Below are 27,879 nucleotides of genomic sequence, written 5' to 3'. Positions count from 1 at the left end.
CATCCGCCTCCTCTATCAACAACAGCTCAGCACCAGCCACGTCCCTGGAAACAACATTTGTTGACGTTATTTGACAGTGCTGTGCCAAGCACGTTGCCTATGTTATCACACAGGCTGTAAGTTAGGGCTTACAATGGCTGGAAGTGGGTCAATGAGGACCCCAGGCACAGAGAGGGCCGGTGACTTGGTTGAGATCCCACAAGGAGGTGGTACCAGGGCTGGACAACTGCCTGAGTCTGACTCCGGAGTCTGAGTTTTATATCCCTTTACCTTTATTATACTAGATGGAATGTTCTGGGCACATCACACACATTTGAGGTACATGAGAGCTTTACTTTAAGAGTGAAGAATTAATACAAGCTGGCATTGGCCCATTTAGTTTCAGATTCTTGGTAGAGGGGCTACCTGTAGCCACGGCTGTCCTTCACGTCACAGCTCTGCCTCATTGCTGTAAACCAGACGATGCTATTGAGCCTTTGTCACTTCAGTTCTTCTTGATGGCAAATCAGGTCACTGGAAGGAATTTTCTGGGTCATCTCCAAGCAGGGCCAGCCCAGAGCATACTCAGCTAAAATGCCTGGGGCTGTTTTAAGAACTTTCTGGGTAGCCTGAAGTCACTTTTAGAGACGAGGGGAGAGTAAGGTGGATTGCAGGGAATTCTCTAAAGACTTTCGAAACCCCATCCAGGATCCTTCCACTCAGGTCTTTACAGGTGTGCTGTATGTCTCATGCTTACCTGGTGAGGGAGGAGGTGAAGTGTGAAGTACGCTGTGAGTTGTGAGCTGAATTCCCCAAGCCCAAGCAATGCCAAGCTGCAATTCTTCTGCCCAGGGCCTTGGAACCTGGCCTGCTTTGGAACCAGGGTCTATAGAGGCCACTAAGTTAAAATAAGGTCCTTTAGTGTGGTTCCTGACTTGGTATAACTAGTGATTTATAAAGAGGGCATATCTGGGCCCAGGCTGGTATGGAAAGAAAAGATGGCAAGAAGATCCAAGGGGCAGACGTCATGCAAAGGCCGAGGCAGGGATCAGGGTGTGTCCACAGGCTGAGGAATGCCTGCTGGGGCCAGCCACCCACCGGGAGCTGGGACAGGTTCTCCCTCCTGTCCCTCAGCAGGAACCCACCTTGCTCACACTTTGACCTGCGACTTCCAGCCTCCACAAATGGGTGAGGCCACACTTTGGTGCAATGGAAGCCACAGGATGGTACTCCCTTGGCATGGCAGCCCCAGGAGGCCAACATAGCACCTGTTTGCAAGTGACAGAGAGGGAGGGAGGGAGGGAGAGAGAGAGAGAATTTCCCACCTGCTGATTCATCCTTCAAATACCTCCCACAGTTAGAACCAGGCCAGGCCCAAGCCAGGAGGCAGCAACTCCAACCAGGTCTCCCACTAGGTGGCAGAAACCCAAACACATGGATCTGTATCCACAGTCTCCAGGGGTGTTAGCAGAAAGCTGGATTGGAGAGGCAAAGTAGGGGGGACTTGAACCAGCACCCCGACACAGGTTGTGGGCATCCCAAGTGTCAGCCTCATCCCCTGCTGTACCACAATGTCCACCATGTTGGGTTGAACACTTTGGCCAGAATCCTATAGTAGATAATAGCAACATCAGGTGAAAGTCAAGTGTGACTGCCAGGACTAAGTCCTTCTCCTATTGATACAGCCTGGAAGTCATGGTTGTCCAATTGGTCCTGTTCTCCTTCCTCTTCTGTGGTATCAGATGTCCTCTGCAGGCCCCAATGGGCTGCCATACCCTCTACATGCACCAAGGCCTGCTTTCCACTACTCTATCTTTTCCACTGAGAAGGACCAGCTCTCGCAGGTGGGCCCAAGGACCCAGGCAAGGAACCTGGGCCTTGCTGGAACCCCCACCCTTGGGGTTCATGAACCTGGCAATCACCTCATAGGCAGGTCCAAGGACCTGGGCCAGATGACCTGGGTCCCACGGGAACCCTCAGCCCTGGACCCAGGCCAGGCAACTCAGGCCAAAGGCTCCACTTTTGATTCAGCTTCCTGATAATATACCTGGAAAAGCAGTGGAAGATGGCCCAAGTATGTGGGTCTCTGCCACCCACATGGGAGACTTGGATGAAGCCCCTGGCTCCTGGCTTCAGTTTGACCTAGCCCTGGCAGTTATGGCCATTAGGGAATGAACCAGTAGATGGAAGGTTTCTCTCTGTACCTCTCCCTTTCTCTCTGTGTATAACTCTGCCTTTTAAATATATAAAATACATGTTTAATAAATGGTTGAGCTGTTATCCACAAATTCATAGGTGAAGGAGTTTACTAGCCCAAGACCAAAAAACAAAGAAACCAAACCATAAATGGTCTATTTGAGTCCAAGCCTTGGACACATCCCATTGCTATCTACTGAGAACTAAGCAAGCGTGGCTTGCGGAGGCTATGCCAAGAGGACTGCAGGCTGCATGGCCTTCCCTTCTGACTCACCCTAGGTTGGCAGCCAGTGTCTCCCTACCCCCATCCCCTGGAGTCTGGTCTTGTTGCGGGGCAAGTTCCATCAGCCACACTGGGGTCTCGGGGGCCTCCCTCTGCCTGTGCACTCGGTTGGTTCTGGGTAGTCATGTGATCCAAGTCACCTGACACAAGTGACTCCAACTCTAGCCACTCTTCAGAGCTTTGGCTCTGGAGTCAGTGACACGCGTGAGAGTGTATGTTGCACGGTGGCAGCTGTGGCAACAACAGCATAAGACTGTGCTGGCCTGGTACTTGGTGAAGCTCAGGTTCCTTCTCAGCCACTAAGCTCTTCAGATGGCTGCAGGAGGTGTTGGCTACCTGAAATTGATACCCTTGACCTTATCCAGAAGCTGTACAGGCCCCTGTTACCAAAAACCCCACCATGGACCTCTATTCTTGCAAAGCCCAGGCCCAAGGAAGGCACCAGGGCCAGGAAGCCAGGAGCCTCTGACCTCACACTCGCCCCCTCCAGGGAGCCAGCCTGAGCTACTGCCGGACCCAGGAGTGTGGTGTCCGGGTCAGCTCTGCCCAGCTTTGGGGTCAGGCAAGAAACATGGCCTGGGCGCTCAGGCCAGCCCCTGCGTCTAACTCTCTGGCCTCACAAGACAAGTTCTAGTTCTCCAAGCATCCTGGTCAAAACCCTTTCCTGGAGTCAATGAGCACAAAGGACTGGACTGCTACAAGGCTGCGGACACAGGAAATCCAAAACAGGGGTGTCACTCGCATGTCTATGACTGCGAGGAATGAAGGCGACAAGGACAGCCGGGGTGTCTCACATTCCTCCAGGGCTCACCACGTTGGGGGCGCTATTCCAAAAAGCTTCCTGAACCAAATGCTCTCACCCCTCACAGCAAGCCTGTGAGGAAAGCACCATTCTTTATGTGCTGAGCATTTTCCATTACATGTCATCAGATCACTGCTAGACCCTACCCAGAGGCAACAGAAGCATTCGGGCCAGAGACTTCCCTGAGTGGCAGAGCTGGACTTGAACCTGGCGGCAGATCCTCCTCTTAGTCACCGCACTCCACCACCTCCTCCCACCCTGCCGTTTTCCCTTCCTTGCCCCTCCTCCCCAACCTCCAGCAAAACTAATCCTGGGAAGACATGGCCCCCAGTCCAGGCAGAGCTGGGCTCAGCAGCAAGTTCCCCCATCTACTTGCTGTGTGACCCTGGGTATGGCCTTTGCCTTCCCTAAACCTTAATTCTTCCTTGATTGGAAATGTAGGATCATCAGGCCCATGTGGGAGACCCGGAAGAAGTTCTTGGCTCCTGGCTTAGGATCAGTTCAGTTTTACCCGCTGTGGCCATTTCGGGATGTGAACCAACAGATGGAAGATTTCTTTCTTTCTGTTTCTCCTTCTCTGTAAATCTGCCTTTCAAATAAAAATAAATGAATCTTTAAAAATATACGTCCTGAAAGAGAAAAGTAAGGGTTAATGCTTTTTCTGCTTCTGTATCCTGCTTGGCGAGATCAGATAAGGGGTAGGGGAATGGCCATGCTGGGCCTGACAATGGGAAGAAGGCCTAAGCTTCTGTCTCCTGATAAGTAAATTCCTTATTCCGAGGAAATGAGGCTGGAGGGCCCTGAGCTGGTGCCAGAATAAGGTCATAAAATTTGTACCAAACCCAGCAGGTGTGCTGAGCTTGCAGTATAAAATGTCTGTACCCCTGGACATCGGGGCTCTCACTCTGTCATAGGAGTGGGGCCCGTCCGCGAACATCAATAAAATTCCTCTTGCTATTGCAGCCTCTGACCTGGTTATTGGGAGCTTTCGGGCGGCGACTCCTGGGGCCCACACCCGTTAAACCCCCATGGTTTAACAGTATACGTACCCAAGAAATGTTCAGTGCACAACTTGGGCAAAACAAGGAACAGACAGGTGAGTTCAGCCCAGCAGTGGGCAAGGGAGCTTCCTGCTGGACCTTGGCAGCAACAAACTGGAGGCTTTGGACTCCATGTAGACAGTTCCTCTCCAGGTTGGGCTCCTTTCCCCTGTGCCCCGGGCTCTAGACTCTGGCCAGCTTTTGTCTTGAGATGAGAAACTGAGTCACTCCTACTCACCTTCCTAGCTTCGCCTCCACCTCCAGATTACCAGGAAGGACTCGAATGAGTCCCCTTCAATTTCTGGCTTCTCTTTGACCTCACAGGGCTGATGTTGGCAGTTCTACCAGAATCTCATGGGGAAGGGGGGGTGCCTTGTGCAGGGGGATGGAGGCACGGGCAGAGAACAGTCAGTGATGCCCTGCAGAGACCACGTGAGCAGCATGTGAGTTCCTCCCTGCTCCTATCACTGCCAACTGCAGGCGCACTTTCTGTCTGGATGGGGTCCTCTCTGAGGGGCTGCCCTCTCCTCACCCAGTCCCAGGGCAAATGGGATTGTCTTTGGGATGCATATCCCAAATCTGTCAATCGGAGCATCACTTTTCCTGAGCACAGTGATCGGTTCACAGCTCTGCCCAGGAATCCTTCTGGCACTTTCTGCAGGGAAAGGCTCTTGCCACCAGAGTGGCTGAGCTGGCAGAATGTCCATGATCACCTGCCATCCTGCCAGTAGGATGTTCCTGGGGGTGGAGCCACCCCAGAGGAAAGCAGGGTCCAGTGATGGAGAGGTTCATAAAGGTGCTCTTTCTGAACACCTAGACCTGGTCATGCCTGAAACTGACACTCCTAAATGTCTCAGTAGTTCATCAGTCAATAAATTCCCTCTCTGCTTCAACCAACTACCAGGCTGGGTTGTCTCTGTCGTAAGACTGACTCACCATCGGTGCCTGAGTAACAAGGTTATGCAGAGCGTACGTGAGGGCAGCACCCCTGGGGCAGTGTGCATGTCAGAAGGAGGAAGCTGGACACGGGAAAGGGAAACTAGTGAATATGACAGAGGAGGGCAAGAGAGAGGCCACGTGGCCTCTGAGAGACACAGTGAACAGCCCAGGGCCTGACTTCCAGATCATGAGCTGCAGTGAGACCTGGCCATTGCCATGCACATGCTGCCTGCCCGTGACAATGCTGTGCATACTTTCTACCATCTGTATTAATAATACGTGGCAATAGCTCCTCTTTAAATTCCCTCGGGTGTTCCAACAGGCCCCTGCCCATCCCATCCAACATTGGTGCACGGTGAGCTCCACACACAGTGCCAAACATCCAATGGAAGAGTGCCTTGAGGCAGGGCCTGGGCATGTGAATGCCCGGGAAGACGCGAGCAAGGGGTTGAGACAGCAAGGTGAGGCTTACACAGGAGATGGGGTCACGGGCGAGAGAGGTGTGGAGACTGGGCAAGGAAACAGAAACTTTAGGGGATGTCAGCCTGGATTTAGGGGAGAGGAACAGGGCCCAGGAGAGAGAGATCCTATATACCTGAGGCAGGCGGGCTCCGCTGTGCACGTGGAAGGCTTAGCTCCGGTGTGCTAGGGGTTCTCAAACAGCCTGGAAACTCTGGTGCTGCAGACCCTGCAGGGGCGTGGGGTCTTACTGGGCGCATGTCTACTGGGGTTGGTTCAGCAGGGGAGCGTGGGTCCAGGGGAGAAAGCATCGAGAGCTCCAGGATGTTGTTTGGCCTTGGAGGCCAGACTAACTTATCTGGAATTCTATGCGCAGGCTCTGGTCGCCAGCAGCACCCATCCCTTTGTGACAGGAGATGCAGGACAGCTTCAGATGATATTAACAGTGACATTCACTCATTCATTCAATAAATAGACACTGAGCATCCACCACATACCAGAAAGGGTTAGGTCCTAGGAGACAAAGTGAACAGGACGGAAGACCTCTGAGTGGACACTGGGACAGACACAGAGGGCTGCCTGCGCAACAGCCACGCCATCCTCTGCCCACAGAAAAAGCTGGTTCTGCCTGTGCAGCTGTGTGCCCAACCAGGAGCTTCATGTGTAGTCTCTGCTCTGAGCCCATCCTGTAGCGAGCTCCTCTCTGGTCTACCTCCAGCCACACCCATCCCTGGAGACCATGAGATGAGAGGATAGCCTACCTAAGTCTGCTTTCTGGGTACCTGGTACCCCAAATTCCCAGCTCCCACCCCCAAGCTGATTTCCAGCCTGCAGGAGTGAGTCTGTTCTCCAGACCTTTCTCCCAAGGGTGCTGCTGGTATGCATGCTGCTGGGTTCCAGGAGTGGCCAAGAGGTAGCCAGTCATCCATTTCCTGTTACTATAATAAAATGCCCAAAGCAGATTGATTTTATATTAAGAAAGAAACTTATTCAGCTCACTAGAGATTCAAAGGCACAAGGCAGACACCAGCTTGGCTCTGGTGAGGATTTCTTTTTTTTTTTAAAGATTTATTTATTTTATTACAAAGTCAGTTATACAGAGAGGAAGATCTTCCGTCCGCTGACTCACCCCCCAAGTGAGCCACAACGGCCGGTGCACGCCGATCCAATGAACCTCCTCCGGGTCTCCCACGCGGGTGCAGGGTCCCAATGCATTGGGTCATCCTCGACTGCTTTCCCAGGCCACAACCAGGGAGCTGTATGGGAAGTGGAGCTGCCGGGATTAGAACCGGCACCCATATGGGATCCCGGGGCGTTCAAGTTGAGGACTTTAGCCGCTAGGCCACGCCTCCAGGCCCTCTGGTGAGAATTTCATAGTGAATGGCAGGAGCCCGTGTGGGAGGAAGAGCTGACACTTCAACACAGGAAGCCAGAGAGAGGCTAGGATTGCACATCCCTGCTGAGGCCACACCCCTAAACTTAAGGACCTCCCACTTACATCTACCTCTTAAAGAAGTGGAGACTGGGCTCCTAACACATGATTTATTTTTTATTTTTGTTGCAAAGTCAGATGTACTGAAAGGAGGAGAGATAGAGAGGAAGTGGAGCTGCTGGGATTAGAACCAGCGGCCATATGGGATCAAGGCAAGGACCTTAGCCACTAGGCCACGCTGCCGAGCCCATGGCTCCTAACACATGAATCGTGGGGGTCTTCCAACTACATGACAGGGCCAACATTACATGCAGGGAGTCAGACTGCAGCTTGCAACATCAGCATCCCGTATCAGAGCACCAGTTCATGTTCAAGTTTCCACTTTTTTAAAAAATTTATATTGCAAAGTCAGATATACACAGGGGAGGAGAGACAGCGAGGAAGATCTTCCATCCATTGATTCACTCCCCAAGTCACTGCAATGGCTGGTGCTGCGCCAATCCAAAGCCAGGAGCCAGGAGTACTTCTGGGTCTCCCACACAGGTGCAGGGTACCAAGGCTTTGGGCTGTCCTCGAATGCTTTCCCAGGCCACAAGCAGGGAGCTGGATGGGAAGCAGGGTCACTGGGATTAGAACCGGTGTCCATATGGGATCCTCAAGGATCCTCAAGGCGAGGACTTTAGCCACTAGGCCACCACGCCAGGCCCCAAGTTTCCACCTCTAATCCAGCTCCGTGCCAATGCACTTGGCAGACAGCAGATGACAACCCTGGTATTGGGCCCTGCCCTCGTCATGAGAGATCAGGATGGAGCTCTTGATTTCTGCCTGCAGCCTTGACCTTCAGTCTTGCCCTTCAGCCTTGCTCAGGCTGTTGTGGCCATTTGGGGAGAGAATCAGCAGATGGACAATGTCTCTCCCCCTCTCTCTCTCTGCTGTTCTGTATTTGAAATAAATAAACAAACAAATACAATCTACATGCTTACATAGGAGAGCAGGATCATTTGTCCTCACAGACAGGAATTAAAAACATGTCAAGTGAAAATAATACTGAAAATAAAAAATAAACAAACGCAGTATGATATCCCAGCCCGAATTCAAGGACAGTGAAAACATTAGTGTGAAAACCAATGATGAAACCTATATTGTAGATAAATCATGTACCAATATTGGTTTCTTAGTCTTGACAAACGCACCAGTTATATTAAGAGGTTAACAGAGGAAATGGGGAAAGGGGCTAGATAAGTACTTTTTAGACCATCTTTGCAAAACCTTCCCAAAACAAAACTTTTACTAAATCAATAAATCATTAAATCCATATCAATATATTAAATTTTTTAAAAGGCTCTGAGCTAAACTCTGTTTTATCATCATTTAAAAGGAAGAATTGGGGAGCTGGTACCATGGCATAGCAGGCTAAGCTTCCACCTATAGTACCAGCATTGTATATGGACATCGGTTCAAATCCTGGCTGCTCCACTTCCAATCCAGTTCTCTGCTAATGGCCTGAGAAAGCAGCAGAGTTGACTTAAGTTCTTGGGCTCCTGCACCCACGTGGGCGAATCTGAAGAAGCACTTGGCTCCTGGATTCAGAGCAGCTCAGCTCCAACAGTGGGGGCCATTTAGGGAGTAAACCGGTGGATGGAAGATCTCTCTCTTTCAGTCTCTCTCTGAAAACCCATCTTTCTAATAAAAATTAATAAATATTAAAAAAAAAATAGGGCCCGGCGGCGTGGCCTAGCGGCTAAAGTCCTCGCCTTGAAAGCCCCGGGATCCCATATGGGCGCCGGTTCTAATCCCGGCAGCTCCACTTCCCATCCAGCTCCCTGCTTGTGGCCTGGGAAAGCAGTTGAGGACAGCCCAATGCATTGGGACCCTGCACCCGCGTGGGAGACCCGGAAGAGGTTCCAGGTTCCCGGCTTCGGATCGGCGCGCATCGGCCCGTTGCGGCTCACTTGGGGAGTGAATCATCGGACGGAAGATCTTCCTCTCTGTCTCTCCTCTGTATATATCTGGCTGTAATAAAATGAATAAATCTTAAAAAAAAAAAAAAATAAAAAAAAAAAAAATAAAAGAAATAATTGAGGTTAGCACTATGATACAGTGGGTTAAGCCACTGCCTGCAGTGTTGGCATCCCATATGGGCACCGGTCTAGTCCCTGTTGTTCCATGTCCATTCTAGCTCCCTGCCAATGCACCTAGGAAAATGTGGAAGATTCAGACAAGGATCTGGGCTCCTGACTTTGGCCTGTCCCAGCCCTGGCTCTTGCAGCCATTTGGGGAGTGATCTGTCTCTAGCTTACCCTCTCTCTTTGTAAATTCTGCCTTTCAAATAAATCTTATTTTAAAAATTGAAGAATTGCAGAGGTAGACATTGTGGTGCAGTAGATTAAGCTGCTGCTCAGAATATCTGGAGTGCCTGGGCTGGAGTCCCAGCTCTACTTCCAGGCCAGGTCCCCGCTAATGTTCCTGGGAGGTAAGAGATGGTGGTTCAAGTGCTTGGGCCCTGAACACCCACTTGAGTGACCCAGATGGGGCTCCTGGCTTCTGCCTGACCTAGGCCTGGCCACTACAGGCTTTGGGGTAGTGAACGCGTGGATGGAAACTTCCCTCTCTCTGTTATCTGCTTTCCAAATAAATGAATAAATAAAAATGTCAGAAAAAAGTAAATGTAAACATTGAAGGATCTTTGAAGAATTAGTAACTTTGTGGTCAACAGAGAAAGGCCTGAGGGGATTAACACTGTCACTGTATGTCACAGGGAGGGATAACATGTACTCGTGTACCAGCCACGCGTATCTCACACCCCCAGCAACACAGACCTCCCTCATCAGTAAGTAACAGAGTAGGCACAGATGCTAAGCAGAGATAAGAAGCAGAGAGAGACCATCTCCCAAGCCCCTGTGTGAGAGATAAGGTAGGGGAGTTCAAAATTATTACCTAATAACAAGGGGAAAAGATCCAAGAACAAGGGCTTGACTCCAAACCCTTGCCACTTAGCTCTGCCAATTCCAGTTGATGATCCAGTCATCAAACAAGTGGCTCAGTTCTTTGGATCTCAGACGCCTCGATACACACGAGAGAGCTCAGCAATGCAGCATCCATAGGAAGTACACGCCACCTGACCTCTCCACCCTGGCCTTTCTCCCTTCCTCTGGGGAGGGGTTGGGGGAGCAGGAGCTTGCAGGCCCTCCTGCCTGTCTCTGAGTGGGACTAGCGAAGCAGCCCTAAGAGGCCTTAGGATCATGCTCGAGTTAAACACAACGGCCTAAAGAGACCACACCGCAGGAGACGTGGGGCTGCCTCCCATAACATCACATCCAGAATCTGCGTTCTTCCAACAGGCACCAGGCTGGGCCTCACTTGGGGCCTAGAAGAACAGACAGCAATGGGATATGACAAAATCAGCTTTTCCCACCAGGGACCCATTACCTGTATCTCATCCTCCTTTCTTGACCCTGTGTGGCTCTTTAGGCCTACAGGAGGACAGGAAAGCAGAAACAACCCTGCCCTGCTTTAAACTTTGGCTCTGCCACCCGGTAGCTCTGTGAACCCGGCCTCGTTGGTCACCATTTCTGAGCCTCAGTTCTGTCCTCTGGGGAACTGGGTTCATGTTAGCATAAGGTGCACAGGATTCAATGATACAACGTACGTGGACCACTCATAGAGCTGGTCACCGGGACAACACTCCCTACACAGTATCCACGTTTGTTCCTACAGTTCCTGGGAGAACTGCAGGCACCAACTCAGCTGTTCCAAACCCGAATCACCAGGGGAGTTCGTGCAAAACACAAACATCCCAGCTCCACCCCTGTGAGGGACTCTGCACTGGCTAGGTCTGGGGGCAGGACTCAACAATTCTCCCCCCTTCATCGCCTTTCTACTGTGCCTAGCAGTCTTAGTCCATTTCGTGTTGCTATAACAAATACCTGAGATCGGGTGCTGCACCCAAGAACACACTGGCATAGGTGCCAGCCACACTGCATGGCAGATGACACCACATGGTAGGAGTGAATCTGGGAGAGGGGTCACATGGTGAGCGAAGAGCAACAGAGCAGGGGGAGGCCCAGCTGCCTGGTGCAGGAGGCTGATCCACTCCTGTGAGATCTAAAAGGAGCATTAATCTCTTCACAAGGGCAGTCTTTAAGTCATCAAGGAGCTGGTCACACCCCACTGGGCCCAGCGCTTTGAGCTCCCACTGTTCCCTTGGGGGACAAACTGAAGCACAGGAAACTTAGGGTACAAACCATGTGTAAACCATTGCACTAGCCCAGAGTAGGTATCCAACTGATACACGGCCCTGTCCTGAGCACTCTGTTGGCTCTGGTCCCTTTGTCCCACACATGGCAGTCCAAAGAACCCTTTTAAAAACTGAAATCGCATCATTGGGTACCCCAAACTCTCTTTGACCCTCCACTCTTCGCCCTGACCAGAGCTCAGTATCAATTGAGCTCTGACACACATTAGACCACCTGGTGGGCTTGTGTCCTGTGCCCAGCCTGACTGAGGACCAATGAAATCAGAATCTCTAGTGGCAAGGCCAGCACCATGGCTTAGTAGGCTAAGCCTTTGCTTGCAGCCCCAGCATCCCGCATGGGCACCAGTTTGAGTCCTAGCTACTCCACTTCCCATCCAGCTCCTTGCTTATGGCTTGGGAAAGCAGCAGAAAATGGCTCAAGTCCACGTGGGAGACCCAGAAGTAGCTCCTGACACCTGGCTTCCCACTGGCTCAGATTCAGTTGTTGTGGCCCTCTGGGGAGTCATGAGAGAATGGGAAACCTCTCTCTGTCGCTCCTTCTCTCTAGAGAACTGCCTTTCAAATAAAAATAAACCTTTTTTTTAAAAAAAAAAAAAAAAGAATCTCTACAAGCAGGGCCCAAGTAGGATCACCAAGTAAAATAGCAAATGGCCAATTCTATTACCATTTCAACTACATAATGAGTAATCATTTGGTATAAACAAGTACCATGTAATGCTGGGACACACACTTTAAAAAAGGTCTTAATGGGTCTGGCGCAGGAGCCTAGAGGCTAAAATCCTCACCATGCACATGCCAGGATCCCATATGGATGCCTGTTCATGTCCCAGCAGCCCTGCTTCCCATCCAGCTCCCTGCTTGTGGCCTGGGAAAGCAGTCAAGGACGGCCCAAAGTCTTGGGACCCTGCACCTGCGTGGGAGACCTGGAAGAGACTCCTGGCTCCTGGCTTCAGATCGGCATAGCTCTGGCTGTTGTGGTCACTTGGGGAGTGAACAAACCAGTGGAAGATCTTTCTCTCTGTCTCTCTTCTTTGTACATCTGACTTTTCAATAAAATAAATAAATAAATAAATAATAAAAATTAAAGAAAGGTCTTAATTATCTGAAATTCAAATATGATCATGCATCTTTCCTTGCCAACCCCTAAATCCAAGCATCTGCAGTTTTAAGCTCCTTAAAGTCTAGCCCCATCACCCCCATGACAACCTCCTCTCAACACCTCTGCACCTGCTAGGCCAGCCTAGGGTGCTCTGACACCAGAACCTGCTGGCTTCCTCTTACCTCAAGGTCATCAGCAGGTGCTCGCTGACCACTCATCTGCAGCAGCACCTGCCCCCTGATGTGCCTTTTCCTTGTGGCACCTCATTCACTGCCTGCTGGATTACAGGTGCCTGTCTGTTACCCACTTCGCTCTCCCCAGGCCCTGGAAGGAATGCAAGTGCTAGCACTAGCTGCTGAAAGAACAGCTGCTCTCTCCCTTGCTAGACGCTCTAGCACTGGAACCCCACTCCCTCACCCTGAAGGAACAGGTCAGCTGCAATGTGAAGGCTGCCCTTTCCGGTCAAACTGCCCCAAATACTCCTCTGGGATGAGTGTTGTGGCACAACACGTTAAACTGCCACTTGAGACACCTTTATCCTGTCCTGCAGAGTCTGGGCTGGAGTCCCACCTACACTTCCAATCCAGTTTCCTGCTGCTACTGTGTGCCCTGGGATCACCCAGGACCACCATCTGGCTCGTGCTGCGTCATCTGCACAGCAGGTGATGGCTCCAGTGCCAGGATGCGTGCCCCTCACAGGAGACTCACCCGCAATTCGCAATTCCCAACTCCTGCCTTCTGCCTGGCCCACCTCCAGATGTTGTGGGCATTTCAAGGGTAAACCGGTAGGTGGAAGATCTTTTTGCTCTGCCACTCCGCCTTTAAAACAAATGAAAACAAACTTTTAAAAGCTCTATGTAATTAGAAATATTTTTACACAGAACAGCAGCACCTCGTTTTTACTATATGCCCTGCATGCCAGACGCCGTGGAAAGTTCTCTGAGTCCTCCTGACAACTCCTGAGGGCTGTGGGAGACAGAAGTACCCTGACCGCACAAATGAAGAGAACACATTCTTCAATGTTCTATAGCAAAGCTGAAGCAAGTTTCCGAGTCCTACAGAACAAGTACACGTCCTTCTCCACCTTTCCTGCTCTAGCCTCAATCGTGGGTCTAGCTTCTACGGACAGTGGGGAAGATGAGGGCCAAAGGTGGGCAGTGGGCAAGGCTGTGATGTGGGTTTACAGGGTGGTGCCTGGTCCCACAAGGCCACCAGACACTGAGGGAAGAAGGACAGGTTGTGGGCCTGGCACGGCAACCTAGTGGCTAAAGTCCTTGTCTTGCACACACCAGGATCCCATATGGGTCCCAGTTCATGTCCTGGCTGCTCCACCTCCCATCCAGCTGCCTACTGGCAAAGCAATAAAGGGCAGCCCAAAGCCTTGGGATCCTGCACCCGCGTGGGAGACCCAGACGAGGTTCTTGGTTTTGGATTGACTCAGTTGAAGCCATTGCGGCCATGTGGGGAGTCAACAAGCAGATGGAGGATCTCTCTCTCCATCTCTCCTCTCTGTAACTCTAACTTTCCAACAAAAATAAATAATTCTTTAAAAAAAAAAAAGAAGAGGAGGGCAGGCTGAAGGTGTTCTGTTGGGTTTGCTTCTGTAAGGTTATTTTTCTATCATGACCAGATCCACCTGCTCAGCTAAGACTCCTTATGGCCATCTGGCCCTCACGGGAACACTCCCCTGGAGGAAAAGGACCTTGCACTTCTTGGTCCTGATTGGCTAAGTTGAGCCAGGCCCAGGACTTTCAATAAGAGTCTCAGGGACCCCATGCTGAACACCCCTTTCCCCATCCCAGGACATTTCCCACTCACTGGTCCTCCTTAGCCCTGTGACTTCTAACCTGAGCCTCTCTTTGCCCTCCTGTAGAGTGGATGTGATGGCAGCTCAGGGAACAAGACCCAACCATCTGTTCACTGAGTAATCCTGGGCATGGATCAAGTGCCAGGCACATGTCAAGGACAAAGCAGCGGGGAGCCTTCACAGTGCGGGGTGAGGGTTAGCCTTGGATGTTTAAATTCTGGTAGGGAAGGTAGACTAGAACAGACAGACAATGGCACAAAAGAATGGTAGAGTGATAAACATTGTAAGTAAGCTAGTTACAGGGCTGGGAGCCTGGTGGGTGATTCCACAGCTGTTAGGTTAGCACAAACGGAAGCAGGCGCTTAGCGGAGGACGCGTTTCAAAGTCTGGACGCGCCCTGGCTCCAGTAGGGAGGAAAGGGAAAGCAGGAAGCAGATAGTGCACGTTGGCTAGGGTGGTCTGGGGGCAGGATCCCAGCCACGGGACCCTCCAGTGCAAAGATCCTGAGACTGGACAGAAACAGAGTCAGGGAGATGCGGGCCCAGTCATCTTTAACTTTCAAAGCTCTGTCTACACAGGCCGGAAGACGGCTCCCGTGGCTGGTCCCGTGGCTTTGCAGGATGGGGTTTCGCAGATTTCCGTCCGCAAGTTCGCACGCGGTTGGGTCTGCGTGGCCGCTGCTCCGGCAGGGCAGGCAGATCTCACGTCGTCCACCCCGGTGCCGGCAGCCCGAGCCCGGAAGGCCCCGCGCCGCGCTCCCGACGCACGTCCGCCCCGCCGGCCGCGACGCGGAGCGCCCGGGACAGGCTGCGCAGGACCGGCCGGAGCCGGTGCGCGGTGGCGGGGCGCGCCTGGGCCGGGGCGGGGCGGACGGGAGGAGCCCGCGCCGCCGCCGCCGCTTCAGGTAAGGGAATGCGGGCAAGGGACGGCCAGGCCCGAGCGCCGGAGGACCCCTGCCCGCCCGGGCCCTTTGCCCTCGGCCCGGCCGCGCCCCTCGGAGGCCCCCCCGTCCCCCACCAGGAAGTGGTGCGCCCTGGGTCAGGGCAGCCTGGGGGTTCAGGGTTCAGAGCCGGAAGTGCTGACAGAGGTCACGTTCCTATAGTGCCGGGCGCTCCGGGACGCCGGTTTGATGAGTGAGAGCGGCTGACGGAGCAAGGGGAGGAGAGGGGTCACTGCCGAGGACACGCGTGCAACCTCAGGACACTCACGCGGGGGCGGGTGCCTTCCCTGGTGCCGTGGTTACAGCAAGGCGGAGGACGGGGAACCACTGTGTCTGACTGGATCTTACGGCTGGGAAAGAGCCCCGAGGAGAAGCCGTGGTCTCCCCAGGCACGATGGCAGGAAGGAAAAGAGGAACAGAATGTGGCTGAGTAACGCCCAAGCGTGACCCACTTCCAAGCCCGGAGCTGGCTTGGTGGTGTCCTGCCCTGCCTGGTGCTGGTCACCCAGGGAGGGAGTGAGGAATGGTGCTGGGTGGACTGCACTGCCTGAAAACACAGCCCAAAATAGGTAACCCCTTTCAGTTTGGGAGGGCCCCTGCAGTTATTGGGCACCTACTGTATACCCCTGTTTAAGTACTGAATTTCTAAGGGAAATGAATGAGTACATCCTTCTATCTGAAGAAGGAGCCCTAGACAGACAGCGGAGATCCTTAAGTTGTTTCCCTGGGGGACGTAAGTGAAGAGGGCTGGAGACCCAACCTTTGGGGTTGGGGGAGCTTGAAGATTGCCACAACCCAAGAGCCTCATCCCGGAGGCCTCAGCCAGCCTGCACAGGGGTGGGTAGGAGCAGCCCCAAGCTAGCCTTGGAGCCTGGGGAGTGGGCTGCAAGTCCTCCCCCTTCCTGGCTGGGTGACCTTGACAGTGCCCCTCCACCTCTCTGGCCTCCAGTTCCAACTGGGACCCTGGTTCCTCGGAGCATGGATAGGGCTGGTAGAGTGCTTCGCATGTAACAAAGCCTAGCCCAGAGTCAGTGGGGAGCGTGTGGCGGGAAGAGCCCATCCACCACAGGCATTAGCAAGTAGGGTTTCTTTCAAGCCACTGTGGATAGTGGATAGCCAGCCTGCTCACTGTGGAGGGACCTGAGAGGGCGAGGTTGGAGTGGCCGAATTCCAGGCACCGAGGCCAGGGCCCCCTGCCCAGAATGCCCATGGCCCAGTCTGCATTTCAGCCTCAGTTGCAGCAGCCTACACGGGTAGACCCCAGCTTTGTGGGCCTGGGTGAGTGATGTCCCTGCCCCGTGCCTCGATTTCCCCATTTGATGCCTGTGTACCAAGCTGTCGCAGGGTGGTGGCAGCCACAGGGGGCCCTGTGCTGTGGCTGGCCTCAGGCCCTGGGAGTGGCTGGATAGACACAGTTAACTGTGTTGCCCTAGCTCAGCATGAGGCTCCCACCACCGTTGGAGAAAATTCCCTAAACCTGAAATCCTTCCCCACTCCCTCTCCTCCATTCCAGGCCACAAAGGCTGGAGATATGGGACCCAAGAAATGTTCTCTGTTGGCCAGTGTGCTTGGTGGACACACACAGCTATTGTAGATGGCAGCTGCAGGCAGGAGGCCTGCTTCCTTGAGTGTGTTACAGCTGTAGAAGGGGGTTGGAGGTGGGAGTGTCCAGTTCCCCTTCCACTTGGCCACAGCTGGACTCATCCAACTGAACCAGTTTCTGAAGCCCTGCTTATAACTTCTCATTTTCTCTGGGTAAACAGCCAAAACCTTCAGGGCAGAGTGGAAGGTCTTGCACCTGTGCCCACCCACAGCTCTGACCCCCTGTTCCAGGCAACTCCCCTCCTCAGGCCTTGCCACACGCCTTACTGGACCACTCCTGCTCCCTCCTTCCCCAAGTAGAGTCCTCCTCATTCCTCAGGTCTTATCTCCCCTGAGACTTGCATTCCAGATTCCCCATGTCACACGTCTCCACTCTGCACCTCCGGGGTTAAACTCGGAGTGGAGTCATACACTCATCACTTTGCTTCTGCCCATAGCCAGCTCTATCCTTGGCCCCCTGGACCCTGCGGGAGTTTGCCTGATAGTTGCTCAGCTGTGCAATCTGCCTGCAGTGAGTACCTTGCTTTGTCTAAAGCTGTGCCATCCTTCAGAGCAGCATGCCAAGGCCCTTCCCCAGCTAGAGAGGTGCCCATTCATCCATTCATTCATTCCTGCATTCATTCGGCACCCAGGGACTGAGCACTCTTCTGCCACGTGCTGCTCTGGGACACATCAAAAAACGTCATAAAAGCCACTCTCCTGGTGGGGCTCTCTCTAATGAGGTCAACCTGTCACGCGTGGTCAGGTGGCACACGGATGGGAGCAGAGGCCTGCTGACGGAGTCCTGAATGAATAGCAGAGCCCCAAGGGGCAGCACTGGCGCTCCGGGCTTCATCCACTCTTGCCTGGACCCTCCTGGCTGTCCCCAGCACATAAGCATGGGGAGGCCAAGCCAGCCATGTAACCACATATCCCACCATAGGTGTATAGATCAGGAAAGCATGAGGCAGACCTCAAAGCCCCTTAGTGAAAAGAAGAGGCTCTTGCTGTGTGATATCATGCAGGCCTGAGGGGGTTGGGGGGGGGCAGGGTTGCCACTTGTCATTCATGTGCTTCTGTGAGCATCGGTTTTCTGACCTATGAAATGGGTACAGGGGTCCTGACTTTTTCATGAAGGCTGTTGTGAGGGTGAAATGGGGTCGTGAGAGTGGGTCCCCAAGAAGTCCCAGCAGATCTTATTATCCAGCTGGAACATGGGGCCGAAAGAGTATTGTGGGCTAAGGACAAGGCAGAAATGGCAGCACGGGCCTGAGGCCGTGAGCTGTCTTTGGAGGAGAAAATAGGAATGGCAGCTGGGCCTACCCCAGAGGTGCTTGGGGTAGCCTGGGGATGGATTGGCCTGTGAAACTTGCTGACCTGGTGGACCCCTCCAGGGTGTGGGCTCCACCAGAGAAACACAGGAGCAACACGGTGGCTGAGACCCAGGCACAGCTTTCAACACCTGATTCCTCGGACAGTGGCCTTGGTCTTAGTTGCCCAGAGCCTCCTGTTACTCCCTGTAAGATGCAAATAATAGCGCCTGCCTTGGAAGAGGACCATAGAGAGGAAACACAAGGATGGGCGTCTGATGATTACCTGGCGTTGACTGGCATGAGCTAAGTGTTTAAAATGTTGGGCATTGTGATAAAAGGTGCACATTCATAAACTGTACCATCTTAACCCTTCCTAGGCACACAGTTCAGCTCAATTTGTGGATCTGAAATCCCAGCTCATTCAGCTGCACTTCCCCATTGCCCACCCCTAGCCCCATGCTGGTCCTCCCCATCCTTCCTCTCTGGGAGTCTGGGAGCCTGCACATCTCATATGATGTGTATCTTTCTGTGACTGCCTTCTCTCATTATGCGGAGTATGTATCGCAGTTGCTTTGCTTTGTTAAGGCTGAGTGGTGTTCCTTTGTTGTCACACACCACACTGTTTATCCATTCACACATCGCTGGCAGCGGGGCTGCTGTGAGTACAGGTGTCCGAAGGTCAAACCTGCCTTGGGTCCCCTGGGGTGGACACGGAAGCAGTGTTGCGGGATTGTTCACGTTCATTCACATTGCGAATGCGCCCTGTGTCTCCTCTCGCCTGCCGGGTCGTGCCCAGCAGGGTGAAAATCAGTGGATCAGGGTACCATTGTGTACTTTTCTCTCTCTCTCTTCCCATCTTCCTTTCCAGGCAAGTTTGCCTCTCAAAATATTCTCTCATTCTCACAAGTGGATATTTTGAAATTATCCTAGATGCTGTTGGGACCTGCTATTTGTACAGGTGGACCATAGGAGGTAATTATCATGGGGAAGGCCATCCTGGGTGCTGTGGGTAAAACAAAGCCTCAGGGAGACAGGGCCAGGGAGGCCTAGGGCAGAGATCTCCTTGAGTTTGTGGTCTGTGCCAAGAAGAGCAGGAGGAAGGCTGTTTGCCCATGTGTCACCTGGGGCAAGAACATTCATGTCAGAGGGATTAGCCAATGCAAAGGCCCTGTGGCTGGAGCGTGCTAGTGCGATCAGAGTGGCATGACGGAGGAGGAGGGAGGGGGTGAAGAGGAAGGCAGAGGGGCCGTGGAAGTCAGAGTGCACGCCCCATCGCCCTTGTCAGGACCTTGAGTGTGAGCAAAAAGGAACTGTTTGGTCTGACTGCATTTGACCTGATATGCTCTGCATGCTGCCTGGTGAATGGTGAAGGGTGAGGAGGAGACCAGGAGACCAGGGCAAACTTCTGCTGTGACCCACCGGGAGCGTGGAGCAGCGGTGACCGCACAGAGCCTGGTGTGGGCCCCGAGGCTGACCATCACACCCGTTCTCCTGGGCTGCTCCAGAGAGCAGGATGGGAGCTTTCCTTCCAATCTCCCTTTTTTTGTTTTTCTGACCTGTGACATGATTGTCCAAAACCTTCTAAGTTCTCCTGCGCTGGAACTGTTGTAATGGAGACCACCTGAGACGCCTCATTCACCTTTAGCTTCCCATTAGACTTCCAGATAGAGGTGCAGGACGAACTGGTTTCTCTCCTAAAATGGTGTGTGTGTGTGTGTGTTGGGGAATGGGAACTACACAGGCCCTCATGGAATTCTCCTTCCTTGGAGCCTCTCCAGAGTGCCTTACTGGAGGGGACTCATGTCCTGTCCAGCAGGACAGTCAACGGGGTCGCAGCCACCTAGGAGAGAATGAAGGGACAAGAGACACAAAGAATGGACAGCAAGACAGTAGGTCTGATCAAGCTGTCAGTTTATTGATTTCAACTGAGGGTTTTTATATTCTTCAGTAACTAAGGCTCAGGGAAAGAGAAGCTGGGATGCAAGCCATGGTCTCAAGACCGATTGTTCTTGAGCAGCCACCATATCAACAATAGTAACCAACATATCGTCAATAGCATAGGTAATCAGTAACAAGATGTTGGTAAGTACAGCATCAATCACATTCTGAAACAGTTGCTAGGAACAATTGAAGCTAAGCATGTGATTAGTTTCATAACTTCTTTCCCAAGCATCTAGCCAACCGGGGGTTTTCCACTGTCCCATAGGTCTATATTCAAAATGGCTTCAGTGTGGCTATAGTGCATGGCTCCTGACAGACTCACACACATGCGCACACACATGTGATCAGCCACAGCCTTCAGAGTCTCAGGCCTGAGGATGGGCCCGGACTGTGTGTGAAGGATGCTCCTCTCTCCTTAGCTCCAGGGTGTAAGGCTTCGCCCTTCCCCTGACACGGCAGCCATCTTTCTGTTGATACTTATTTAATCACACTGCAGAGTCACTTAAAACTTGAACTGCCGGGGCAGGTATGTGGCACTGCAGTTAGAATGGCCCTTGGGGTTCTCACAGACTGCATGGGAGGAGTGCCTGAGTTCAAGTGCTGGCTCTGGCTTCAGTCCTGCTTCCAGCTTGCTGGTATCATGTACCCTACGGGTGGCAGGTGATGGCTCAAGTCTTGGGGTCCATGTAGGGTTCACCTACATGGGCGAACTGGATTGAATTCCTGGCTCCTGGCTCAGCCCCAGCTGCTACAGGCATTTGAGAAGTAAACCAGAAAATGGCAGATCTCCTCTCTCCTCTCCTCACCTCTCAACTTTTCTTTCTTTTTTGTCTCTTCTCTCCCTTCTCTGCATATTCCTTAAATAATAAAAAATTTTTAAATCATCCGTGACCGTAAAAGGGCCTGGCCTGCCCTCCCACACACATACAAGCAAACTCATAGCACACTGCACCGGGACCTTCACTGACTATTCTGTGGTGGTTGGGACTGACATGGCTGGCTAGGGTGTGAAGAAAGACACAGAAGTTCGTTCCTGTAGGGGACCTTCCACAGGCCCAGGTCATGCAGGTTCAAGGACATTCTAGAGGACATTCCAGGATAATCCGGATGTCCTTAATTGCCTCCTCAGTGCTGACATTGAGGTTTTTCATCTTCCCTGGAAGTAATCCCACTGCCGTGTGTCTGACCTTTGTCCACAGCTCTTCATCCACTCCCCGGATGGTGCCTGCGTAACTGCGCTCCGATATTAGAGGAACAGTTTCTGTCCGCACAACTGATAACCAGGCCTGCACCAATGGATGATGTTCCTGGCTAGACAGAAGTCTGATCGTGGAGCAACAGGATGCTGGCCCATTCCAGAACAATCCCTGTGCATCCCAGGTGCGTGTACCACCCTCTGGGCATGGATCGGGCCTGGTAGTCCTCACTGTGTGTGTTGTTTCCCTGACAGGTCAAGGCCTCTCTCGGGGTTCTTGTTGTCTTCATAGCCCTAGGCAGACACTGGGAGCTCCTCCCTCTGTTAAGGGACCCTGTGCACAAGAGATGGACGCAGGGTCAGAACATGGCTGGTCCTGCCCAACAGCGTCTTCTCACTGCAGGAACCTAACACCTTCCCTTCCAGTCCGGCTTCTCAGACACACCTTCAAATCCCACAGCAGCTTTGCACTGGACCCTGAGCCCAAATCAGGCTGAGACCCTTGGAATCCACTGTACACAGCTCAGGTGGCATATGCCCCAACCCATAGTTGCCGCCACAGTGGCTCATTGGAACAGTTTGGGGGCCAGCCCATTGAACTGTGGAGTTGAACTCTGGGCTCCTCCCTCCCTCTGTCGTGAAGAGCCTAAAGTTGCCTCTGTCACCCCCAGCCCTTGTCCATTGTGTTACCAGAAGTACCTGTTAGGGATGGGAATGACCTAGTGGTCAGGCTACTTGTGGGGACACTTGCATCCCATATTGGAGTGCCTGGGTCCAACTACCTGCTCCCAATTCCAGCTTCTAGAATGTGCATCTTGTGAACTGGCAGGTAGCGATTTAAGTAGTTGGGTCTCTGCCACCCACATAGAAGACCTGGATTGAGTTCCAGGCCACTGGCTTTGACCTGGCCCTGCCCTGGCTATTGCAGGCATTTGGGGAGTGATCCAGTGGAGAGGAGATTTCTCTCTCTTGCTCGCTATGTCAAATAAATGAACAGAAAACATTTAAAACATCAGTCAAATGAATGGGACTTCACTGTCACCTCAGCCCAGCTGGCTTCGCTGGGTCCCATGGACCAGACTGACAGATAAAACACTCTGCAGCCAGAACTGAGCCCATCCAAAGCCAGGAGCCAGGAGCTTTGTCCGGGTCTCTCATGCAGATCCAGGGTCCCAAGGCTTTGGGCCATCCTCAACTGCTTTCTCAGGCCACAAGCAGGGAACTGGATGGGAAGCAGGGCCGCTGGGATTAGAACCGGTGCCCATATGGAATCCCGATGTGATCAAGGCAAGGACTTTAGCCGCTAGGCCAGTGCACCAGGCCCATTGATGTATTTTCTTAAGAACTTAGCTTGGCCTAAGTATAGCCGTGTTGCCAGAGCCTGTCCCCCAGCTGCTAAAGGGAGCACATGGAAAAACCCGAAGCAGATGAACTGATGATCTCACTTAGTGGAGCGGAGTGGAATAGGTTCTTGTCTTCAGGCAAAGAAGAATCCAGACACGAGACACGAGGGATGACAAGCGAGGTAGCAAGGTTTAATGGGGCAGGATGCATATCGGCACAGATGAGCACTTCTCTGAGCAGAATCTGAGAGAGTGCCTAGTTTATATTTACACTGGGATTTCTAAGAATTTCTTCCTGCCAGTTCTCCCTGCCTCCCTGCCTCTTTCAGGCAAAGAATTTACTGAGTGTGGATCAGATAAAGTTCCTCCTAAGGTTTTACTACCCGGTGTTATCTGACTGGGAGCCCCACCTGAAACTAGGCAGAAGCAGTTCCCCAAGGTGGGGCTTTCCTGGAGAAGGCTGGGATCTTCTGCAAGGCAACTGGGGTGTGGACAGGACTCCTTAGTGCAAAATACCCAGCTGCTCTTAAGGTGGCTTCTAGGGCTCTTACATTCCTTACTGGAGAAACATTTTTGTTTTCCTCAAGCCCCACATGCAACCTCCCTGTCCCCCATCCTACCTGTCCGGCAACACGCAGCACCCCTCCTTTTGTTTGTCCAGTGTATATTGTGACCCCAGGGGAAGGGAGCTCTGCGTAACAGACATAAAAGGAGCTGAATAACGGGGGGGGGGGGGGCTGCTCCCACCTGCTGGTCACTGCTAGAGATGGGTATTAGTAAACACTGCACTTTCTGCTTCCTTTATATCTCTGAGTCCATTGTTTAGTGGATGGTGGTCTCAGGTGGGCTTATTTCCCTTAGAATCAACAGGGAGAAGCAGTTTTAATTTAAGGTGTTTTTTTCACATAATAGAAATATCAATAACTTGTGATAGGAAATGCCAAAAGTAGGAAAACCCCAGTGCCTCTTGCTGCTGCGCATGTTTGGTCACTGGCCTGACATGTGGCACCGCACAGTCTGAGTCTGTTTGGCTTTTGTCTATGGTTTTCCAGGACAAAACGGGAGAGGAAGTGGGAAGACGTGTTTACTTTAAGGCAGAGTTAGAGAGAGAGAAACTTAGTCTGCTGGTTCACTCCCCAAATTGCTGCCCTAGGCAGGGCTGGGCCAGGCTAAAACCAGGAGCCAGGAACTCCATCAATGTTCTTCGCATGCGGGAGACTGGACACTTGGGCCCTCTTCCTCACTGCTTCCCAAGCTCATTAGCTGGGATCTGCATCACAAGTGGAACAGCTAGAACGCAGACCAGTGCTCATGTGTGGTGCCAGCATCACACCAGAACACCAGCTTCATCCACGGACCTTTTTTTTTTTTTAATTTTTAAAAAATTTTATTGGAAATTCAGATACACAGAGAGGAGGAGAGACAGAAAGGGAGATCTTCCATCCACTAATTTACTACCCAAGTGGCCGCAATGGCCAGAGCGGAACCAATCTGAAGCCAGGAGCCAGGAGCTTCTTCCAGGTCTCCCCCACGCAGGTGCAGGGTCCCAAGGCTTTGGTCTGTCTACCACTGCTCTCCCAGACCACAAGCAAGAAGCTGGATGGAGCTCCCTGCTTGTGGCCTGGGAAAGCAGTAGAGGCCCTTTCTCTGCCTCTATTCCCCCACCAGGACACCACTTGAATATGAACAGAGAAGTAGCCAGAGAGAATGAGCTTTTACATAAGCCTCAACACCAGTTCATTCCTTTGTGCACGAGGCAACATTTTCTGAGCATCCATTACATTGTGACAGGTGCTTGCCAGAATACAGAAGTGGGTGACAGAGCATGGCTACCCTTTGTTGTCCAGGCAAACCCAGGAGCCACCACAGTCACCACAACTCAGGGGACAAGGAGATGGGAGAGAAGGGGAAATGAGACTATCTGTGTGTAGTGCGGGGCTGTACCTGCCATGTGGTAAGGCCTCAGAAGTCCGTGTAACTGCCTGCTGCCCTGTGGAGAACGCGCCCCACCCCATCCCAGCAGGAGAACTGGCAGAATGGGGCCACCGGAGGGAGGCTGTCCAGAGTTAGGCTGGTGTCCCGGAGGCCCACGCCCCAGCCTGACTGGCTCCCTTTGTCCCTTTGTCTTCCAGGTTCCACACCTTATGGATCCACTGGCTGGTTTTTCCAGTTTGTTTCCTAAGAGCAATTTACAAATTTCTTTGAAGAACCATCTGGAAGCTGGTCTCCTGATCACGGAGAGCCCCATAATTGTTTCTTAAGATCAAGTAAGTGTTGCTTAAGCTTTCTTTTTCTTAAGCCTTCTTGGCAGCCTGCCCCTCTCCCCAGAGTCTGGACGCCTGGTGGAGGGTTGTGGGGGGGGCAGTTACTGCCTGTCAGTCTGAGTGACAGCTAGGTCCCCAGCAAGTAGCACGGTGCCTGGCATTTTGTCAGAATGGTAGCTAGTGAATTTGTAGAGGCAGTGAATTGTTAACATTCTATAGAGACATCTTAACATGTTGTGTTTTTAAAAAAAAAAACTGTATTTTTTTAAATGATATAGACGTATAGGAAGTTGTGAAACTAATACAGGAAGATCCCACGTGGCTTCACTCAGCTCCCAGCATGGCTGTCGCCTTTAAAAATATGTCTGGGAGCATGGGGGAGGGGCAGGTGGCAGGTGCTGTTGTACAGCCAGTCAAGCCGCCCGTGTAGGAGTGCCAGTTCCCGTGCCAGCACCTTGGCTTCCAGCTTCCTGCTCATGTGCCTAAAGCACATGATGGCCAAGCACGTGGGTCCCTGCCGCCACGGGGAGGCCCAGCTGCAGGTCCGGGTTCTTGGCTTCCACCCGTCTCACCTTAGGCTGTTGCAGGCTTTTGGGGAATAAGCCAGCGAGCGTAAAATCTCCCTCTTTGTCACTGCACTTTTCAAAATAAATGAGGAAATACTAAAAATCAATCGGGGGGTAGACATTGGCCTAGCAATTAAGACTCGGTTAAGATGCCTATAGCCTGGATCAGACGGGCCCGCCTGTGGTTCCAGCTCCCTGCTGATGCACAGCTTCGGGGCAGTACAAGTGGCTCACATAGTTCGGTCCCTGCCTCCACCCAGGAGATCCGGATTGAGAGCTCAGCCTTGCCAAGCGCCAGCTGTTACAGGCATTTGGGGAATACACCTGTGGGTGCATGGAAGATCTGTGTGTGTCCTTGATGCTCCTGTCCCCAAGCCAGAGTTTCCTCCACTGCAGAACTCTTTCCTGTGTGCCCGCAGGGCTGTCCCCTGACCTTCCCCAGCCTGCGTAACGTGTCCTCCCCACAGATCGTGTGTTGACCTCTGTGTGTGGCAGGCTGTTTGGGAAATGGAGTCCGAAGCCAGACCTCTGGCTGGATCACAATTGCAACAGGACACAACTTTTGCCTGTATGAGATGCTAGCATTATCAGTGGTAACTTTACCCACTGTGTCAGTTGTGTCCTCTGATGAGCCCCAGGCTCAGAGCAGGGCACCAGGGCAGCCCACCTCATACACTCTGCTCCATCCAACCAGCACAGTGTCTCTCCACACAGCAGTGGGGCTGCACAACAAGCCAGGGGGACGGCAGTGATGGAACACCAGGGCCTGCCCCCCAGAAACATACTGGTTTACCTGAGCACTCAGGGGAAGCCAATAAGCAAGGCATTTTATCTCAGTTAGACCAACTATTCTAAAATAGAAAGAGGGGCTGAGGGGGTCGCAGAGGTACTTTAGCCTGGATAGTCGGCCAAGCACTCGTGGAGGAGGTGACCCTTGGGTTGAGGCTGGAAGGATGTGAAGATTAGGAGAGAGATGTTCCAGGCATGGGGGTTGGCAGGTGCGAAGGCTGGCAGACTGGGCATGGCCACCAGGGTGCATATTTGAGAGCAGAAAAACAGCCAGGATGGTGCTATGCGTGGCCATGGAGACAGATCAGAGGCAGGCACGCTGGATGGCCCAGGACGTCGTGGGCTGTCATGAGGGGCCGGGATGTGTTCTGATCCATTGGAGGTCTCAGTGCTGGCAAGTGACGCACTAGGGACTTGTGAGCGAGAGGCTGCAGAGCCTGCAGTATAGGGGTCAGGCCAAGCCCTGAGAGTTTGTTGAGTGGGACAAATGTGTGATAGCGGCTTGAGCTGAGCTTTATAGGAGCCAAGCACACACACCCTGCCCTGTGGTTGAAGCAGGCCAGCTCCCACCTGTGACCAGAGCAACTAGCGTATCTCAAGCTGGAACAGCCCTGGGGACCCCCGAGAGCCTGCGCGTGGCTGATGCAGGGGAGGCAGCACGGGGAACTGCAGGGCCTGTTTGTGCTGGATTTTGAAATCCCCAGGTAATCATCAAGTCTGAAGTTGGTGCTAAGGCATAAAAGTGGTTTATTCAGACTAATGAGGGGCAGCCACAGCAGGATCCACAGGGAAGGCAAAAAGAGAGCGCGCCAGCCAGAGAGAGAGAGAGAGCCCTAGCTCTCCAGTTTTTATACATTTTAGGCTATTAATTATACAGTCATGATTTAGCAGGCTTCTATTGGTGGGTTTGAAACAAGCAACTTTCAAAAAGTACAAATCGATGAGCTATAGGGCGGTGAATCTTATCTAACACTAGGTACCTCCTTCCTGAGGAGTGGTCTGCCTATGTGACCTGCCAGGTGTCACGTAGACTGTCAGGCCTGGAGTTCACACAGCCCCCAGCCAAGCCATTAAGGCAGAATCACAAAAGGCAGAAAACATCCAGGTTCTTCACCTGTGAACTGCAGCTGCTCCCCCACCAGAGTTTGGGCAGAGCCTCTGGGCTGGGAAATCCACCGCCCATCTCAGCCTGGGTTCCTGGAGCAGCTGTGGATGAGGACTTAGCGTGTCCTCTGGCCCTTGAGTTCCCTCTGCAGAGCAGGGGAGGAAGACGTATGTGATGGGATAGTGGGGAGAGAGCTATCCCATCACAGCTTTGGTTCTCATGTCTTCCAGTTGGCCTCACCTTGCCTGTTCTCAGTGGCTTAACCCTTTCTAGGAAGGGATGAGAATTTACTGGGCTAGAAAGTGCTTTGCAAACTGTCAGGTGCTTTGTTGTTCTTTACTGCCTCTGGGTTATTTGGAGAGTTAATGAATTACAAGGGGATTTCAAAAAGTTCATGGAAACTGAAGATAAGCTTATTATGGTGCAAAAAAAGGAACTGATTTAAAATCTTTGCCATCTTTCTGCATGTTACATAAAAACTACTTGGATTTCAACTTTTTTTCCAAAATAAACTTACCTTTCCATTTCATTTTCTTTTCTTTTTCTTTTTC

The 27,879-nt window shown here is 52.3% G+C and overlaps 1 protein-coding gene and 2 long non-coding RNA genes across 5 annotated transcripts in view; 2 read left to right on the top strand and 1 right to left on the bottom strand.

The window, feature by feature from the left end:
* Positions 1-415: 415 nt before the first annotated feature.
* Positions 416-13,286, bottom strand: LOC131482395 (uncharacterized). Its single transcript, XR_009246954.1, has 3 exons — positions 13,193-13,286; positions 12,667-12,758; positions 416-1,247 (listed from the first exon to the last, which is right to left on the bottom strand). It is a non-coding gene; the product is annotated as an uncharacterized LOC131482395 (long non-coding RNA).
* Positions 13,287-15,529: 2,243 nt separating this feature from the next.
* LOC131482394 (uncharacterized) lies at positions 15,530-24,838 on the top strand. 2 transcript variants are annotated; one of them, XR_009246953.1, is made up of 3 exons: positions 15,530-15,800; positions 21,266-21,446; positions 24,737-24,838. It is a non-coding gene; the product is annotated as an uncharacterized LOC131482394 (long non-coding RNA). The 2 variants fall into 2 exon arrangements; XR_009246952.1 differs by lacking the exon at positions 15,530-15,800 and adding an exon at positions 19,635-19,810.
* Positions 24,839-24,847: 9 nt separating this feature from the next.
* Positions 24,848-27,879, top strand: part of TMCO4 (transmembrane and coiled-coil domains 4) — a 72,168-nt gene continuing 69,136 nt past the window's right edge. For both annotated transcript variants that reach the window (XM_058676125.1, XM_058676132.1), the window contains exon 1: positions 24,848-24,871. The gene's annotated coding sequence lies outside the window, so the exon portion shown is untranslated. The remainder of the gene's footprint in view (positions 24,872-27,879) is intronic.

This window comes from Ochotona princeps, chromosome 2 (genome assembly GCF_030435755.1).
Source record: "Ochotona princeps isolate mOchPri1 chromosome 2, mOchPri1.hap1, whole genome shotgun sequence".
Lineage (NCBI taxonomy): Eukaryota > Metazoa > Chordata > Mammalia > Lagomorpha > Ochotonidae > Ochotona > Ochotona princeps.
This window is presented reverse-complemented; position numbering and strand designations above follow the sequence as displayed.